This window comes from Quercus robur, chromosome 5 (genome assembly GCF_932294415.1).
Source record: "Quercus robur chromosome 5, dhQueRobu3.1, whole genome shotgun sequence".
NCBI classification, from domain to species: domain Eukaryota; kingdom Viridiplantae; phylum Streptophyta; class Magnoliopsida; order Fagales; family Fagaceae; genus Quercus; species Quercus robur.
In genome coordinates this window covers 22,930,981-22,949,909 of record NC_065538.1, presented here as the reverse complement: position 1 = coordinate 22,949,909, position 18,929 = coordinate 22,930,981, and the positions used below count along the sequence as shown (strand labels likewise).

At 38.3% G+C, this 18,929-nt stretch overlaps 1 protein-coding gene across 1 annotated transcript in view; it reads right to left on the bottom strand.

Moving 5' to 3' along the window:
* The window catches only part of LOC126725536 (coatomer subunit beta'-1-like), a 76,764-nt gene that overhangs the window by 41,799 nt on the left and 16,036 nt on the right, over positions 1-18,929 (bottom strand). The gene's annotated exons all lie outside the window — the stretch shown is intronic.

Here is an 18,929-nt window from a genome sequence, read left to right as displayed (position 1 = left end):
AAATCGCATATCAGCAAAATCAGCAAACGTAAAAAGGCCATAACTTATCCGTTTGAAGCCCAAATCGCGAGCCGTTTTTTCCAATATTTAAAGGACATTATAAGCTAACCCTAGGTGGGGTTTTGAGAGTTTTTTAGAGAGATTAGAGTGCATCTTGTGACTCTTTTGTAGATCTAGGTTTTTGTACCCAAAAGCTCTCTTATGTCTTCTATTGATGTTATTCCATGAAGAATCTCAAGATCCGGTATTGTAGAAGTTGCTGCCTTCTCTAGTCATCAAAGGTGCTGATGATCTAAACCTTCAAGGGTGGTCTTGGAGTCACAAACAGGAGAGTTTGTGTTGCTAAACCTTTGAGTGAGATCTCTCAAAGTCATAAACGTGGGTGTTTTTGTTTTACAAAGGCCAAAGAAAGAAGGAGTCCGTGGTCTCGGAGCTTGCACGTGGTCGTATCAGTAAGTTTCTACTGGTGGGTAGCAATAGGATGTTAGTGGTCTAAGTCACTATTGTAAAATTTCGATTCTTTCTAGTGGATTTGCTTTTTACCTTGAGGATAGCTAGGTTAAATCCTCCCTAGGTTTTTTACTGGTTTGGTTTTCCTAGGTTATCATATCGTTATGTTTTTTATTTTTCGTTGCTATACATTGATATGATATATTTGTGTTAACCTAGATTCGTTAATTTGACTAAGTAATCACTTGGCTAATTGCCTAGGTTAATCTGTTTCTGGTGCTACTATCAAGACACAACTTTAAGCAAGTCTAAACAAAACTAAACAACCTGTTTTGATCATGGTTTGCCAAGAATACACATTAGAATTCTAATACATTAGTTCCTAAGTACTTAGAAACTATCAAGGGGTCTAAAATCTGATTGTGTTTTCAAAAATGTGTTTTTTCCAGAATTTCGATTGATTGAGGCTGTTTTTCGATCAATCGAAATTGTGATTAAAAATTTAGGTGAGCCTCTGTCTATTTCGATCAATCGAACCTAAAATTTCAATCAATCAAAAATCGTGAATCAGGTTTTTTGAAAAACTGATTTTAACTTGTTCAAACTCACTTTTCAAAAGTTTTTCAAACTTTTCTCTCTCTCTCCGAATCGGACAAGGCTTACCATCAATTTTTTGTCATTTTCCTCTGTTCTTTTTGCAAGGTATTCCTCTCCCAAGGCCAGTAAGACTTTTATACCCTTCCTTTTACATTTTTTTCATGTTTCCTACATAAAATCATGCATTATTTGGGAAATTTCGAACCTATGAAAATTTTGGGGTTTTTGATGAATTAAGCCTTTTCTTTCACAATTGATCAATGGGTTTTTGTTATGGGACAATATAAAACTGTTCTTGGTGAATTAATTTGATCAATTTGATGATTTGTGAGAAATTGAAATTTCTAGGGCTCAAAACTACCCGAATTGGGGTTTTTGTTCAATTTGGTTTAAATTGATGAAATTGGCTTGTTGGATTTATTCAACTGATCATTAAAATGTGTTACTTATCTTGTGTAATGATCAATTGATCAATTTGTTGGTTTTTGAACAACTGGTTTTTCAAATTTTGGGGTTTTTGCTATAAACTCTATGCTCAAGCCAATTTTGTGTTTCTAAACTTGAATTGAACTTATTATCATTGCATTAGAGCATGCATCATACCATTTATCTGTTCATGTATCATATAGATTTTTTGATTTTTTTTTTTTTTGTGCTAACTTGCAGTCTGCCTTTGTGTTTTTTTTCTTTCTGTTCTCTTTGGTTCTGTTTTTTTGTGTCTTTGTCCTTAACTTAGCATCATACCTAGGAAGACTAGAGCCCATAGGACACCCTCCACTTCTTCTAAGTCTCCCTCTAGGAGTGAGTTGTTTCGAAGTGACAAAAGCAGAGAGTTTTATGATAAACTGAACTATAAGAGGAAGATTTGGGCTGAGCGGAACGTTGTGTTAGATGATTTAGACCCCGCCATTAGGGAAAATTTTGAGAGTAGGGGCTGGTTGCCTTTTTTGGAGATAGATCATCCACCCCCGACTGCCTTGATTAGAGAGTTCTACTCGAACCTCTCTTGCCACATCTATGATACCAACACCTTGGTTAGGAGTCGGATACGAGGTGTAGAGTTCACCATTACACCTAGGATAGTGGCTGAGGCTCTTGGTGTTCCAGTAGTTAGGCAGCCCGTCTATCCTTATGAGGAGTCTCCACCCCTTGATGACGTTATGACATACATTACTGGGTCTTCTATCCAGTGGAGTTCTGATCCTCGGATCACGTCCGCTAAGCTTACTGAGACTACCTATCTTTTCTTTAGGATAACATGTCATTCTTTGTGGCCTATTTCTCATCTCCACACCATCCCTATTGAGCGATGTGTGTTTTTGTACGCCTTTGTTTCTGGTGCTACTATTAGTTTTCCTCATCTGTTTCTTTGTTCTTTGAATGAAGTTCATAGGAGTTCAGCTGTCGCTTATGCTCTTATTCATCCTATTTTCATTCATAGGATTTTGTTGTTTCTCCGTTTAGATGACTTCCCTGCTGGTGAGCCCGAACATGTTGTAGCTCCCATAGGTGCCACCTTCCTTAAGCAGAGGGCTACTCATATGAGAGTTGGCTCTACGCGTCCTAGAGTTGAGCCTTCTGGTGCTGTACCCCCTCCTCCCTCTTTTACAGGTGATGCTACAGCTGAGGCGTCTAGTGCTGCTGCTGCTGATGCTGATGTTCCTCCACCGACTACTTCGTATGATTCAGACGTTCGACGTACATTAGATCATGTCTTGACCATTTAGGCGGCTCATGGATAGATTTTGGTGGACGTGCTCGATGAGATCCGTGCCATGTGAGTAGAGTTGGCTCAGTTTCGACAATCCTCACCGCCACCTCCTTTTGATGATGGATTTTGATTGTCCTTTGGCATTTTGTCACAAAAAGGGGGAGTACATTTAGGGCATTTGTAGAGGTTTTTGTTCTCAGGGGGAGAGATTTTTGTTTGTTGGAGCTTATGGAGATTAGATTGTATCTAGGTGCTTCACTTTGTATTTACCTTTTTTGGCTCTTAATGTATTTTTGTTGGGCTATTCATGTTAGGGGGAGATACATTTATTGTTTTATATGTTTCTTGTTTCACTGCTTATTGATTTATATTTATAAGTTATTCATTGATATATGTCTTTATTTTGTGTTGAGTGAAATCAAGAATTTATTTTGTTTACTTGTATTTTCCACACATGTGTTTATGCATGTTGTTTAGTGTTTCAGGAAATATACAGGTTGATTCAATTGAGCTGTTGTCTACACTTGCAACTGATGGATAGTAGTTAGGATTGGATTTGTTATAATGGGCATTTTTTTGTTAAGGGCTTTTCTTTGTAATCTTTGAGCTTTAAGTTGTGTTTTGTCACGGATTGCCAAAGGGGGAGTTTGTTAGGTTTTGAGTACTTAGGAACTAATGTATTAGAACTCTAATGTGTATTGTTGGCAAACCATGATCAAAACAAGTTATTTAGTTTTGTTTAACTTGCTTAAAGTTGTGTCTTTTAGGTAAAGTTGGAATCGAGCTATTGTAGAATTAAGTGTGCATTTTGGCTTGGCTCGATTGATCGAAGCTTAGACTCGATCGATCAAATCTTGGGCAGAATGTTTTTTCTGCAGAATTTTTCCAACTCAACCCTAGCCTATTAAAACGTGTAAGATTTTATGTTTTGCCCTAAGTATAAAAGGCAAACCCTAGCCATGTTTTTAAAGTGGCTCTATTTTGCTCTGTGTGTGAATTTCTTGTAAGATCTAGAGGTGGTTGCCTTCACACATGCTTAGGATTATCAAGAAGGAGATTTGATTGAGAGCTTGATGATCATTCAGTTGTTGCACTAAAGAGCTGAAAGAAACACAAGCGGGTGTGCTTGTACTTACTAGAGAATCCAAGAAAGAAGAAGTCCATGGTCTCAGAGCTTGCACGTGGTCGTGTCAGTAAGTTTGTACTGGTGGGTAGCAATAGGATGTTAGTGGTCTAAGTTGCTATTGTAAAACTTCGATTCTTTCATAGTGGATTCAGGTTTACCTTGAGGATTGCTAGGTTAAATCCTCCTCAGGTTTTTACCGATGTGGTTTCCTGGGTCATCATATCATTGTGTTATTTATATTTCCGCTGCTTTGCATGATATGATTATATGATTGTGTTAACCAAGATCTGAAAATTGGACTAAGTAATCACTTGGCTAATTTACTACATTAATTCAGTTGTGTTTTAAGGGGTCTAAAAACATACAAGGTAAATATAACATAATATTTTAAATAGCTAAGCATAATCATGAACTATGAGCAAAGCAAACATAGTTAATGTAGCACAAAGCTCTTTCTCTCTTTCTCCCCCTATCATATCACTCGCCCTATCATTAATCTTAGGAGCTGTGATGAATATGGAACATATATACCTGTAACTTGAAACACTTGCACAAAACACATTAGACCCTCAAGGTAAAGTAAGTAATAAAAAGACAAGTATAATGTAACAATTAAATTGTGATTAAGTAAACATGATGTGAAACATATAAGCAACTTGATCATACACCAAAATAGTCATATATGAATGACAACAATGACCACATAGCAAAGCAAATGATCATCCGAACAAGTATAAAAATGTATGCATGTTCAACACATAAACACGATGCGATGAGAGCAATAAAGCATAGAACACAAAGCACCATAAAACACTGAGAAAACAAGCATAAAGTAAAACAAGGTTTTCTCATAAAAAATGTCTTCGCCCCCTGGTATATGCATCTCCTCTATGGCTTTCTCCCCCTACGAGTGTAAACGAGGTAGAATTACTACCCCTAAGAGTGTGCACATAAGTCATATAGAAATGATGATACAAACTTGTATACCCTCCGGTATACTCTCCCCCTTTTTGTCACAAATAGACAAAACAATCAAGAGGAAGGAGGGAATGAAAAGAAGATATAAGCAGGGGTATGATGCATGAGGGGTGCAAAATGAATGAGAAAATGAAGCTCAAACAAAAAATAAAGACAACTTAAAACATGCTACAAAGCATAAAGTATAAATAACATGCTAAGGATGATGGAACATGATGTAAACCTAGGCATGACATAGACACAAGAACATGTTATAAGAGCTAAAAGGTCTAAAAAGACTTAACTAGCATGAGTGAAGTGCAAAATATATCAAGTGTTAGAGTGTGTTAGCAAAGGTGCATCTAGTGTGCATGTGAGATGCATGACCAATGCATGAATAAGCACTCACGGGACAAAGTGTATAAAACACACAACCAATGATTAAAACAAGATAAACATGAAAAATTATGGTTATCCCTAAAGTTTGGTACTCATCGGAGTCCAAAACAACAAAAAAATGCCATTTGGGCATGTTTATCAAACACATAGAGTGCACACACTACACATGTATGTTAAACAATGCATGAACATATGAAAATCTTGCCTAAATACATGTTATTTTTGCCATAAGGGGCCAACATCCAAAGCAAATTATCATTTTAAAACAAGGCCCAATCAAAAAGATTGACAAAAATTAAGTTTTCCAACTCCCATTTGAGAAAATCCCAACTATGAACATAAAACCCCCAAAAACATAATCTAAGGATCAAAATCAATGAAAAGAGTTGAAGATTACCTTAGAGATGTTAATGGAATGAAAAACACTTGAATTTAGTTGGGTTTTGATGTAGAAACATTAAAACAGGGGTTTGGGAGAAGATAGGAGAAGTTTAAAATGAATGTCCCACGAAATGCCCTTTAAAAAGCTGATCTGGAAATTTTCGCGAGACGCTGACTCGCGAAATTTTTCATGGGTAAGCCTTACTCGCGAGTTACTCATGAAACAGTCGCGAAACTCTCTGTCCAAAGTTGAAAAACTTGAGATTTTGACCATTTAACTCCCAGTTGAGCTTACACATGAAATGAGTCACGAAAACACCCAGAAAACATGTTTTTCACACAAACACAACTTGAAAAACTTTGAAAAACATGGGTGATACAAATCACTTCCAAAAGCAAACAAAAAGAACAAAAAATCTTTTTGGTTTGATCCACATATGGTTGAGCACACACACATCACATTTGAACATGTACAATCACACAAATGAAATAGATATTCATTGAACATTAACCTTGTGTGTTATGTGTGTAAATTAAGTGTGGAATAGTCCTTAGACTAGAGTAAAGCTTCAATGATCAATTCAATCAAGTCATACACAACTGATACGAAATCAAGTAGTCTATCTCAATTATAGAAATGAGCATATATGACCTCCCACAAGAGAATGATTACAAAATTTAGAAGTTTTTCATTTAGCTTCTGTATAATTCATGACATTTGATCTTTTTTGGATAATACATCTTTTTTTGAGATTGGTGCTTGAAATTTTTGATATTTCAACATTGTGATTTAGCCTTTGGCTTTTTGAGCACCATACATTTCAATTTAAAAAGGTCGCTTTCCCTTTTTCCTAGTCAAATACTAGTATGTGCGACAGGCTTTTACAACTTATAATCTCTTTTTCATTTTGAGGTTTACATTTGGTGAGCTCTATTTGTAAAAATATAAAACAAAAGTGGGAAGACATATAGGCACAAGTCTATGCAAGTATTAAGACAAACAGGACTATTAGCCAATCATTCACTACAAGCTTGAAGATCTATTTACAACAATCACACATATATTTCAAGATTTCTCCCACAAAAATATATGTACATACATAATAAGTTAAGCTCGTAAATGCACTATGCCATTAGTACGAAGGTACTAGGCCAAACTCACATGAGATATGTGCTCAAACATATACGATCAAACTTTTTGAATTTTTGAAATTTTTATGTGGTTTTGGATTTTTACTCACACAAAACTAAAACATAAAAGTAAGATCAAAACAAAAAGAAATGCATACAAATAAATGCAAAATGCACAAAATGCATGTGTAAGGTTGAATTTATTCAACCATCTAATTGGCTTTATTCCGTGCCAAATTTGCTTGTAATTCAGCATTTAGTAACCCTGTATTTAGGTGGGTTTGTTGTAAGGGTAGTGAGTGAGATAGAGTGAAGATTGCTCAAGAGTGTGCAAGAAAACAGAGTGTCGCGGCTGGGACTCGAGGGTGGACTCGCGGCTGCAAGCCGCCAGAAGCTGCACACGTGCCAAGCATGCTGGAAGATGAACAGTCATGCTAGCTGGAGCACTACAGGACAAAACAGGACAACTGGCCATACGGTTATCTCGCGACTGGATCTCGCGACTTGGTCAAGCCGCGAGGTCAAGCCGCGAGCCACCCCTGTTTTGCTAAAACCTGACGTTTCACATTCCTCTCCACTCCAGTATAAATACCCATTTAACCCACGATTGAAAGAGAGCTTCCAGAGAGAATTTTGAGAGAGAAACCCTAAAGAAAAACAAGATTGTTTCACACACAATCCCTACCTTAGAGTCTCATCAAAATCCCTCACTCTCTTCCTCTCCATTGTCAAAACCTTGAGAGGCATTATACCAAACCTGGTTCTCACCATTATCATCTCTGTGAGACAGTCGTTTGGAGTTTTGGGAAGCAGTTAGGAAGGAGCCAATCTTCATTGGTTGATGCTACGGTGTAGTAGCGGAATCCGGAAAGCTAGAAAAGAAAAAGGTTCGGCGCAACCTCGTTGGAGCAAGAAGCTTGGAGGGCTTAGGTGCACTGGGTAGATTAGGCTTGGAGGGTCTATTGCTGTCCTTGTATCCCAACTGTATTTTCTAGTGGATTGATTACCGCTTGGAGGGCGGCGGAGAGGTTTTTCACCGAAGTCTTCGGTTTCCTCTTCGATAACACATCGGGTGTTATCTTTGTGTTTGCATCTTCCTTCCTCTCTATCTTTGCCTTTATTTTATCTGCTGTGGTTTTATTTTTGTTATGGCTTAGATAGTTGTTTAACCAATTTCATATTATAGCATATGTTAAGTTTCCGCACACTAGTTGTTTGACATATTGCTTGTGTTGGTTAAGTTGGTTTTTGGGGGTAACGTTCAAAAGTGTTTTTGTACACGTTTTTTGAACTATCAATTGGTATCAGAGCGGGTACACTGCTGTTTGGTTTCATTACCATTGTGTGATCCTTGACTCCCTTTTGAGATGGATAGGTCTCAATCCCTTAATGCACCTCCATATTTTGATGGTAGTAATTATGCTTTTTGGAAGGTTCGTATGAGAGCTTTTCTATGCTCTATTGATGAATCCGTGTGGGATGCTGTTGAGATTGGTTGGACCAAACCTGAGGCAGCCAAATCCACATGGGATAAGGCAGCACTTGCTGCATCTAATGCTAAGAGTAAAGCACTAAATGCTATTTTCTGTGGTGTGTCTCCAGCTGAATTTCACAGGATTTCTCACATTACCATTGCCAAAGATGCATGGGAGATTCTGGAAACAACTTATGAAGGCACGAAGAAAGTGAAAGACACCAAGTTACAAATGCTGACCACTCGGTTTGAGGAGCTTAAAATGAGTGAGGATGAGTCTTTTGACTCTTTCTATGGGAAGCTAAATGAGGTGGTTGTCAGTAAGTTTAACTTAGGGGAGAAAACGGAGGACTCAAAGATTGGAAGGAAGATCCTTCGATCATTGCCGGAAAGTTTTCGTGCTAAAGTGACAGCCATTGAAGAGAGCAAGGATCTTGACGACATCAAGGTACAGGAGCTGGTTGGTTCTCTGCAGACTTATGAGATGTCGCTGCCCAATCAACGGAAGAGTAAATCCCTTGCTCTAAAGACCATTAATGAGAAGGTGGAAGATCAAGACTCATCGGGAGAAGATGTGGTTGAAAAAGATGTAGCCTATCTTGTTAAAAATTTCAGAAAGTTTTTGAAATTCAAAAATAATGGAAAATTTGATGATAAGAGAAAATTCCAAAATTCTGGAAGGGAGAAGAGGGATTTCAAAAAGAAAGATGGAAAAGAATCCCAATCCACACAAGGTGTCACTTGTTTTGAATGTAACGGGCATGGACACTTTAAGAAGGAATGTCCGAATTATTTGAAATCGAAAGGCAAAGTGTATGCCACGACCTTGAGTGACTTAGACTCGTCTGACTCAGAATCTGAAGAGAGCTGTGATGGAGAGGGGAACTATTCAGCTTTCATGACTATTGCTCATGTTGAGTCTTCGGATGAGTTGAATCTGCTTGTACGAGATCTTGGAGAACATAGTGAAGATGAGTCACTAGGAATTGTTGAAGAATCAGAAGCTGAAGAAGATGAAAGCACAGCAAATCTTCAAGAGAATTATAACTCACTCTTGGAGAAGTCGGGTGAATATACAAGGGTGGCCAAGGCTGCTGTGAGAAAAATGAAGAAGGCTGAGGAGGACTACAAAAGTCTCCTAATCCGGTATAGGGAGGCCAAATGCGAGATTGAAACACTGAATGGTGAGCTGTCCGAAGCTTACACTAAAGTGAGATTTCTTGAGAATGAGGTTGTGCAAGCAAATGCAAAAATAGAGAGGGTCACCACCAAGAAGCTAGATGATGTTATATCATCTCAAAAGAGCTTTTCAGACAAATCCGGACTGGGATATACCGGAGGAAGTAGTTCATCTGGAAATGTCACTAAAGAAGTGAAATTTGTAAAGGCCAAAGATCCAATTGTAGCTGACCTTACTGGTGTGAAGCTCGAGGTGGAGGAGAAGAAGAATGTAGTGGACCAACGGATGCTGAATCATCGTAATCAGTCTGTGGGCAGGTCTGAATCTCGTGCCAAGTCACGTCCACGACCACAAAGAGGTCCTAGAGGAACGTATGTGTGCCATTATTGCGGACTTCAAGGGCACACTCGACCAAATTGCCAAAAGCTGAGAGCAAAGAACAGTGCAACTCCTCAAAGGTCAGGAGGACCCAGAAATGATAGAAGAATTTGGGCAGGTGATCAATCTAGAGGTCAAAATGGAGATCCCGGAATGATGAACGTGATGAAGATGATTGGTGCATTCACCAACTGCTTGGAAAGCTTCTCACGAAGGTTTGAAAGCCCTAACTCCCGTACCCAATCCTATAAGGAAATCACCCCAAACGCAAGTGACGTGCGGGTGAATAAGGGTACTCATGCATAAGCATTACAACATGTCCATGCATTAATACTTCCTATACTTTGTGACTATGTTTGTTTGGGAAGCTTGCTGTTTTTGATGTTGGTTGTTTGCTTGTCTTCTTGTGAATATTTCTTAATTCTGTTTTATCAATCTTTTTGTTTCTTGTGTCAAAAATCCAAAAATCACATAAAAATTAGAAAATCAAAAAGCTTGATTGACTTTGTTGAGTTTTGTCTCAAAACTTGTTTTGCCTTGTACCTTTGTGCTAATGGCTTTGTGCATTTTCGAGCATTGCTTGTTTTCATGCACTCATATCACTGTGGGAAAAATCTTGAAATCTATGTGATTGTTGTAAATAGATCTTCAAACTTGTCATGAATGATTAGTGAATGGTTATGTTGATCTTGAGACATGCATAGACTTGTGTCTATATATCTTCCCACTTTTTATTTTTGTTTTGCTAAAAGAGCTCACCAAATGTAAATCTCCAAATGAAAAGAGATATTGAGCTGCAAAAGCCTGTCGCACATTCTAGTATTTGACTAGGAAAAAGGGTAAGCGACCTTATATTAAAAGTGAATGTTCATTCAAAAAGGCCAAAGGCCTGTTCTTCAAAGAGAAATGTTATATATCCCTCTCTCAATGAGAGATGATTGACTCAAAAGATCAAAAAGATCAGTTGTTATGATTGAAAGTGGAGTCAAATGAAAAGCTCCAAGTTATGTTATCAAAATGTGTGGGAGGTCATATATTCATATTTCTATAATTGAGATTGGTCACATGATCTAGTGCTAATTGTGTATGCCTTGGTTGAATTGATCATTGAAGCTTCACATTAGACAAAGGACTATCTCATTGTTGATATCCACACACAACACACAAGTTTATGTTCAATAAATGCCATATTCATTTGTGTGATTGTACTTGATGAAATATGTTTTCACATGCTCAATCTTTGTTAATTCAAGCACAAAAAGATTTTTGAGTGTTTTAGGTGTTTTTGGAAAGTATTTTGTTTGAAAAATCTGAAAATTTCAAAAATACAGTTTTGCCCTGTTTTGGCGGCTCAGTCGCGGGTATGTCAAGTCGCGAGCCTCAGTCGCATCTTCGCTGGTCATTTTTGGTGACTTGATCCAGTCGCGAAAATCGCGTGTTTTGCAGAAACAGGAGCAGTTTTTAAACTTTTTCAGTTTTTCCCTCGAATTTTTGTGACTGTTCATCTTCTCTCTAGACTCTCTCCCTCCCAAACACTCCGTGCTCCCTTTTCCAATCTCTAGTGTTGCATTCTTGTAGCTCAAAATCGTCAAGTTACAGGTATGGGTTTTCTGTTTTACACTCTTTTCTACTTGATTTTGTGCTTTTACCCTTTGATTTTTCGCATATGATTGTGTTTTTGAAATGGGTTTTTGTTTCGGTTTCTGCTCCTTGTTCTTGCTTAGCTTGTGGATGCTGTTGCTATAGTTTGTGTTAATGATAGTCATACTCTTATTGCTCTTCATCTTGTGCTTAGCTAAGTGTTTCCTTTATTTCAATCTGAACTTTGAGCTGGTGAGTTGTTTCTGTTGGTTCTTTTTAAGGCTGTGAGTTTTACTGTGCTAGATTTGCATGTTTTAGTGTGTTAATCTGTGGGAAGCTTCTGTTAGGCTCAATATACTGTTGGTGTGTCATATCAGTTTTCCATTATCTGTCTCAATGTCATTTATCTGCCTTTAGGACAGTTTCACCATGTTGTTCATGTGTTTCCTATCCTAGGCTTGGTTTATCCATATGCTTGAACTAAGTAGCTTGTTGTTTAAGTTTTTAAAGTTCATTTCTATGGTTGATATCTCTTTGTTAATTACATGGTACTGACTGGTTATGCACATATATTGCTCTATGTTGTTGTGGCCTTTTCTGATTGTTCACAGATGGCTCCCTCACCTCAGAAGAAGAAATCTACTGCAAAGAAGGCTGACAAAAGATTAAAGATGGATTCTAGACTGTTTAGATCAGTTCACCACTTTGAGAGATACAAGGATAACTTCTTGAATGCAGGAATCATTCAAGAGAGATTTGTAGATTTGGAGGACTTAAGGCAAACATTTATTCCCAGCTGTTTTGAAGGAAGAGGATGGGAAAAGCTTCTGGGTGGTTTCCCTGTTGTGTGTGAACCCTTAATTAGGGAATTTTACTCAAATGCTGTGATAAAGGATAATGAATTGAGTTGCTGGGTGAGGGGTAAAGAATTTGTCTTGGATGCTCATGTCATAGATGATGCATTAGGGCTTGAAGGATTAGATGATGAAGAATTTATCAATTACAAGGATAGGAGTGTGTCTATTGAAACAATTCAACAAAGGATAGGTGGGCAGAGAGAAGGGAAATGTTTGAATACCACTGCCTTTCTAGTGGACATGAGGTGCCTTACAATAATTATGATGTTTAACCTCTATCCCATTAAGAAATTGACTACAATCAATTGTGCTAGAGCAGTCTTTCTGATGGATCTCAAAGAAAAGAACTTCATAGACATAAGTTCCCACATTTATGACACCATTGTGGATGAGACTAGAACCACCTCTAGGCCTAAATTGATCTTTCCAAGTTTGCTAATGAGGATTTTTAGGAGTAAGGGTGTTCCAATCCCTCAAGACATCAGTCCCATGTCTACACCCTCTGCAATAAACAAGCTTACCTGCAAAAGGATAAGTGTTAGGCTTCCAGGAGAAGAAGATGAAGGTGATGAAGGAGAGGCTGCCCCAATGGAGACTGAAGCAGAGGCAGCAGGGCTTGCATCAACTTCAACACCTAGGAGAAGTGGCAAAAGACACAGAGCTTCAACTTCTGCAGACACACCTCCAAATGCTTTCCAGATCATTCTGGAAAGGCTTGATGGGATCAGGACAGTCCAAACTGAGCACTCTGACAGGATGAGAGCCATGCAAGACCAGATTGATGTCTTGGCTGCTACACTTGACAGCTTCACAACTCAGCATGACCAGTGACCCTTTGGCCATTCCTGTCAAAAAGGGGGAGAAGTTCATTGAGATGTTTGAGAAGCAGAAAAGCAGCTCTTAAGGGGGAGTAATTAGTTGAGGGGGAGTAATGTGTTTATATATGTTTATGTTGGGTATTTTTAGTGGTTTTATGGTTTTTGATACACTGTGTTTTGGTGTATAACTGTTTCTAACTCATTTCATATACTCTTGGTTTAAACTTTAATATATTTTGATGATGTTATTCAGGTTTTTTGTTGGTTTGTACCCATGTGCTTTTGTAAGCTTTTAGGGTTTTTGTTTTATGCATAGTTTGTAGGCTTTATGGTATGTACCTTGCTTAAGTGCAGCCTTTATGCTATGTTGAAATCAGTACCTTAATCTAAATGTTCTGCATTTTGGTTTATGTACTGTCACTCTTGTGCCCTTGTAGGATTGTTCCTAGATGCATATGCCTTGTGTGCTATGCATTGGTTGAGTGTTGAGCATACAAGTGTCTTGCCTTGTGCTTGTTAACTTGTATGTCCTTGTGTTCATTCCAAGTGTGAATAAGCACTGTGATCACTACCTTATGGTGTTCACTTGGTTGATCAAGCCATGATTTGTTTATTAACTCCATCTTTGCTTGATCTCATATTGCCTGTTTCATATGCATTTATAATTTTCTGCTTACAATGATCATGGTGTATTGTTGTGTTTCAGGAGTTTATGTTCATATGATTCAAGTGCTTCACAGCTTCTAGAGTTAGGTGTGAGTGAGTTTTGTTCAACTGTTCCCAACTCACATGTTAAGTCTAGAGTCTGTTTTAGGGTTTTGTCACGGAATAGCCAAAGGGGGAGATTGTAAGGTTGAATTTATTCAACCATCTAATTGGCTTTATTCCGTGCCAAATTTGCTTGTAATTCAGCATTTAGTAACCCTGTATTTAGGTGGGTTTGTTGTAAGGGTAGTGAGTGAGATAGAGTGAAGATTGCTCAAGAGTGTGCAAGAAAACAGAGTGTCGCGGCTGGGACTCGCGGCTGCAAGCCGCCAGAAGCTGCACACGTGCCAAGCATGCTGGAAGATGAACAGTCATGCTAGCTGGAGCACTACAGGACAAAACAGGACAACTGGCCATACGGTTATCTCGCGACTGGATCTCGCGACTTGGTCAAGCCGCGAGGTCAAGCCGCGAGCCATCCCTGTTTTGCTAAAACCTGACGTTTCACATTCCTCTCCACTCCAGTATAAATACCCCTTTAACCCACGATTGAAAGAGAGCTTCCAGAGAGAATTTTGAGAGAGAAACCCTAAAGAAAAACAAGATTGTTTCACACACAATCCCTACCTTAGAGTCTCATCAAAATCCCTCACTCTCTTCCTCTCCATTGTCAAAACCTTGAGAGGCATTATACCAAACCTGGTTCTCACCATTATCATCTCTGTGAGACAGTCGTTTGGAGTTCTGGGAAGCAGTTAGGAAGGAGCCAATCTTCATTGGTTGATGCTACGGTGTAGTAGCGGAATCCGGAAAGCTAGAAAAGAAAAAGGTTCGGCGCAACCTCGTTGGAGCAAGAAGCTTGGAGGGCTTAGGTGCACTTGGTAGATTAGGCTTGGAGGGTCTATTGCTGTCCTTGTATCCCAACTGTATTTTCTAGTGGATTGATTACCGCTTGGAGGGCGGCGGAGAGGTTTTTCGCCGAGGTCTTCGGTTTCCTCTTCGATAACACATCGGGTGTTATCTTTGTGTTTGCATCTTCCTTCCTCTCTATCTTTGCCTTTATTTTATCTGCTATGGTTTTATTTTTGTTATGGCTTAGATAGTTGTTTAACCAATTTCATATTATTGCAGATGTTAAGTTTCCGCACACTAGTTGTTTGACATATTGCTTGTGTTGGTTAAGTTGGTTTTTGGGGGTCTAAACGCTCAAAAGTGTTTTTGTACACGTTTTTTGAACTATCAGCATGAAGATATGACATTTAATGCATAAAGGGTCCTATAAAAATCGAAAAAATCAGATCAAGGACCAAAAGAGCAAAAGCTCAACCATAGGAACTCTTCCTCATAGGAACTCTTCCTCATCCAAACACAACGATTGTTCAAAATGAGTGTCTCAAGAGAAGTGAGACGATAGTTGGAAGAATGAGAACCAAAGATGCACATAGTCAAGGAGTTAAGAGCATTAAACATTTTCTTTAATAACATGTTATTTTCACTCAAAACCAGTTTACTCTTTTTGGCACAACTTCCAAAAAGCTCAAGTTTTTCTTTTCTTTTGATTCTTTTAAAAGCATGAAACTTAGAGCATTGAGGTCTTAGATAACCAAAGGCACCACAATGGTGACAAACAATGTGTTTAGGTCCACTAGGCCTTTTGAGAAGGGATCTAGCAACATGAGTTTTTTCTCTCTTTAACTTAGGGCATTGGGGTCTTATGTGACCAATCACACCACAATGGTGGCAAGTAAGAACAAACTTAGATCCATTCAATTCCCTAGGATGGGACCTAAAAAGAGGCTTAGGCTTAAGAGCCTTTCTCTCCACTTTTTGATTTCTTTTGTGTGGAAGAATGTACACCGATTTGTCCTTTGAGGTAGAACACACAATCGGGTACCACAACATGATTGCAACATATATTTTCTTCCGTTTTAGCAACAGGTTCAAGGATCAAACACTTGGCATGCATCTTAAGAGATTCATTTTTAGATTTAAGATCATCAACAAGTTTGTTAGACAAAACAAGTTTAGCATCCAAGTCCATATTTAAACATTCAAACTCTTTCAGCTTTTCAAGAGAATTTTCAGCAAGCTTTTTATACTTTTCAACCACTTTATTGGATTCATTGAGCTTAGCAATCAAATCATCCTTTTCACAACAAAACTTGCTCAAATTCTTATGAAACTTCTTAGCTTCTTTCTTCAAGAGTTTGTCAACAACATCCATAGATTCAAGTAACATGTCATCACAATTATGAGGATTAACACTCATAGAAGCATTTTCAGAAACACATGGCATGTTACAATCAACAATATCCCTAGAAGCATACAAAGCATTATTCATGGCAAAACACACAAGAGGTCAAGGATCACTCTTAGGTAATGAAACCAAAACAAGTGTATTAACTCTGATACCAATTGAAAGCTCGAAAATGTGTTAAAAACACAAGAGCCGTTTAAACCCCCAAATAAAAGTTACGGCTTGATAGATTTTACACTAACTCAATTCTAAGTGCAGAATAGTGTAAATGTGAGCGGATAAACAAACAAGCTACTCTAACACATATTCATATAATTATAGAAATAAAAAAAAATGTAAAAGAGTAGGGAAGAGGAATGCAAACACAGATAACACACCGATGTGTTATCAAAGAGAAAACCAAAGAACTCGATGAAAAACCTCTCCACCGCCCTCCAAGCGGTAATCGATCCACTAGACAATTAGTTGGGATACATGGGTTAGCAAGAGACCCTCCAAGCCTAATCTACTCACTGTACCTAAACCTTCCAAGCTCCTACTCTAACAAGGCTTCTCGAAACCCTGTCTTGTCTAGGTCTCCAGATCCCGCAACAAGCTCCATGTTGCATTTGCCATCCTTGGCTTCTTCCAATACTTCCCAGTAACACCAAAAACACTCACTACACTGAAAAGGTGTGGATTGTGTTTGGGTACAAATCTCCTCTCAAGGTATGATAATGGGAGAGGGAAGGAGAAGAGGCTACAATGATTTCTCACTAAGAATGAGTAGCTCTCTCTCAAAAAGATGGGTGTGTGTTGTAGAAACTCTATCTAGGATTTTTCTCTCTAAATAGCCTTATTTACATTTGTTGGTAATGAGGGTACATATAGTATGGGTGAAGGGTAAGAAGTCACTCTTTAAAAAACCTCTAGGCAGAATGTTTCATAACTATCTCGCGAGAAGGCCTTGCCCGCAAGACACTCGCAAAAACGACAACCTGGCATGACTCTTCAACTTCTAGTCATGTGCTCCTCACGTGGCTCTTTCGCGGCTTAGTTTCTCGCAAAATCCATTGATTCTTCACCAACTTGAAACTAAACCCAATACAATAAAATCCCACAAAAAACAAGGAATAAAATTAAAACAATTACAACACTTTTTGTCATGGAATAAAGCCAACATAAAACATTGTTGTAAATCACAACTTTACAAACTTAAATCCTTGGGCTGGATGTGAGGGGTGTGCTGAGTGTGAGCGGGCTCTAGAACTGAATGGCCGCCAAGTATTGTTTGAATATGGGCATGGAAAGTATTAGTATCTTGGTGATCGGGTGTTAACCCAATTTGAACATGTATATCCTTCTACCACAATTCCAACTCCTTGTTGCACTATTCAATTGGCTAACTTTCTAGCTGATTAAGAGATTGCTCAGGCCCATGATGGCTATATTGTTGCAGGAGTAGAAGGAAATTATTCTGAATTTGTCCAAGATCATCTGCAAGGTTGCTTAGTTGGCAGAACAGTATTTCACTTGCCTTTTCAAGTCAAATTTCTTGATCTTGTAAATTCCTTTTCATATTTTTGTTTGGTAATAACACTTGTATGTTGGATTTTTAGCCTCCATCTTCTAAAGGAGAGGAAAGGGGAGAGGAAGAGGAAGAGATTCCCTCTCCTTACCATGTTGGTAATTCTTCTAGTTCCTTCATGGAGACTTATCCTCATTTTTCAGCATGGCAGTGTGATGTGATGAATCCTAATGGAACATATAGTTCCGTGCCTTTAACTAGGACAGAGCATGTTCCAAATGTTCCTTGGCCCGATCCAATTTGTTCTTGAATGTTCAGTGCTTTATCCTTATGTCTCCTTAACTAGATGAATGGCTCTTAATATGGTAGAGTTGCACTTCAAGTTAATGTGGATCTTGTGGAATAAAGCATGCAGATGATTGGAGGCTTGCAATCATTGTCTCGCACCCAGTCCTCCCAATATGTGCTCAATGATTTGAATTGGGTGTGCCATGTTGCCTTCTGAGTGTCTTTGGCTTGAATTTTACTTGATAGTGGAATTAACACTTGATTTTGCTGACTTTTCAAGCACATAGAATGGAAACTACTGATGCTGCCAAAAGAACTTTAGAGGAAAGGGTCAGGAGCCTTGAACTTGAAAATCGTCAGTACGATCCTCACTTTTTCTCAAGTTAGGAAGGAAATACTGAATGTGGCTCCTCTAGAGGTGGATCAAGGAGATCCTCATGCAGGCGGACTCGGAGTCCTAATGATGTATGACTTGTATTCTTATTTTTCCTGCAAAATAAAAGTGTTCCTTAGACAATCTTGCATTAGTTTCCATGTTTTAGCTCTTTGCCCATTGGTTCATGTAAAGACTTTAACTAAGACAAGTTTAGAATTCGCCTGATGAGATCTTGTAGTACTAATTTAAACTTATCTTGCTTGGCTCTGTTGAAACCTACACTTACTTGAATGAGGTGGAGCCAAATGCCCCTAGTTTAAAATGAATGCATGATTTTTGGAAATCTTGACAATGATGATTTTTCTAGAAAAATGATTATGGTTTTTTTTTTTTTTTTAAATTCTTTAAAAAATGAAGGAGGCATGGGTGAATGCCCCTAGTTTGGAATATAAATCCATGAGTCTTGAAAAAAACTTGATTTGATCAATTTTGAAAACAATGACGCTAGTGATGATTTTTGAAAACAAGTGGGTTAGACATGTCAAAATGTCCCAGTTTGATTAAAAAAAATCTTTTTGAGTGTCAAATGGTCTTAAAAAATTACATGAGAATGTAAAATTCCATGGAATTGCATGAGTGTAGGACTGAGGGGTTGTGTGCCACTTGGCAAATGAGGAGTGCCATTCGGCACTTTTGGAGTGCCATTCAGCACTTCAAGAGTGCCAAATTGCACTTGGCCACACCACAACGCTCATG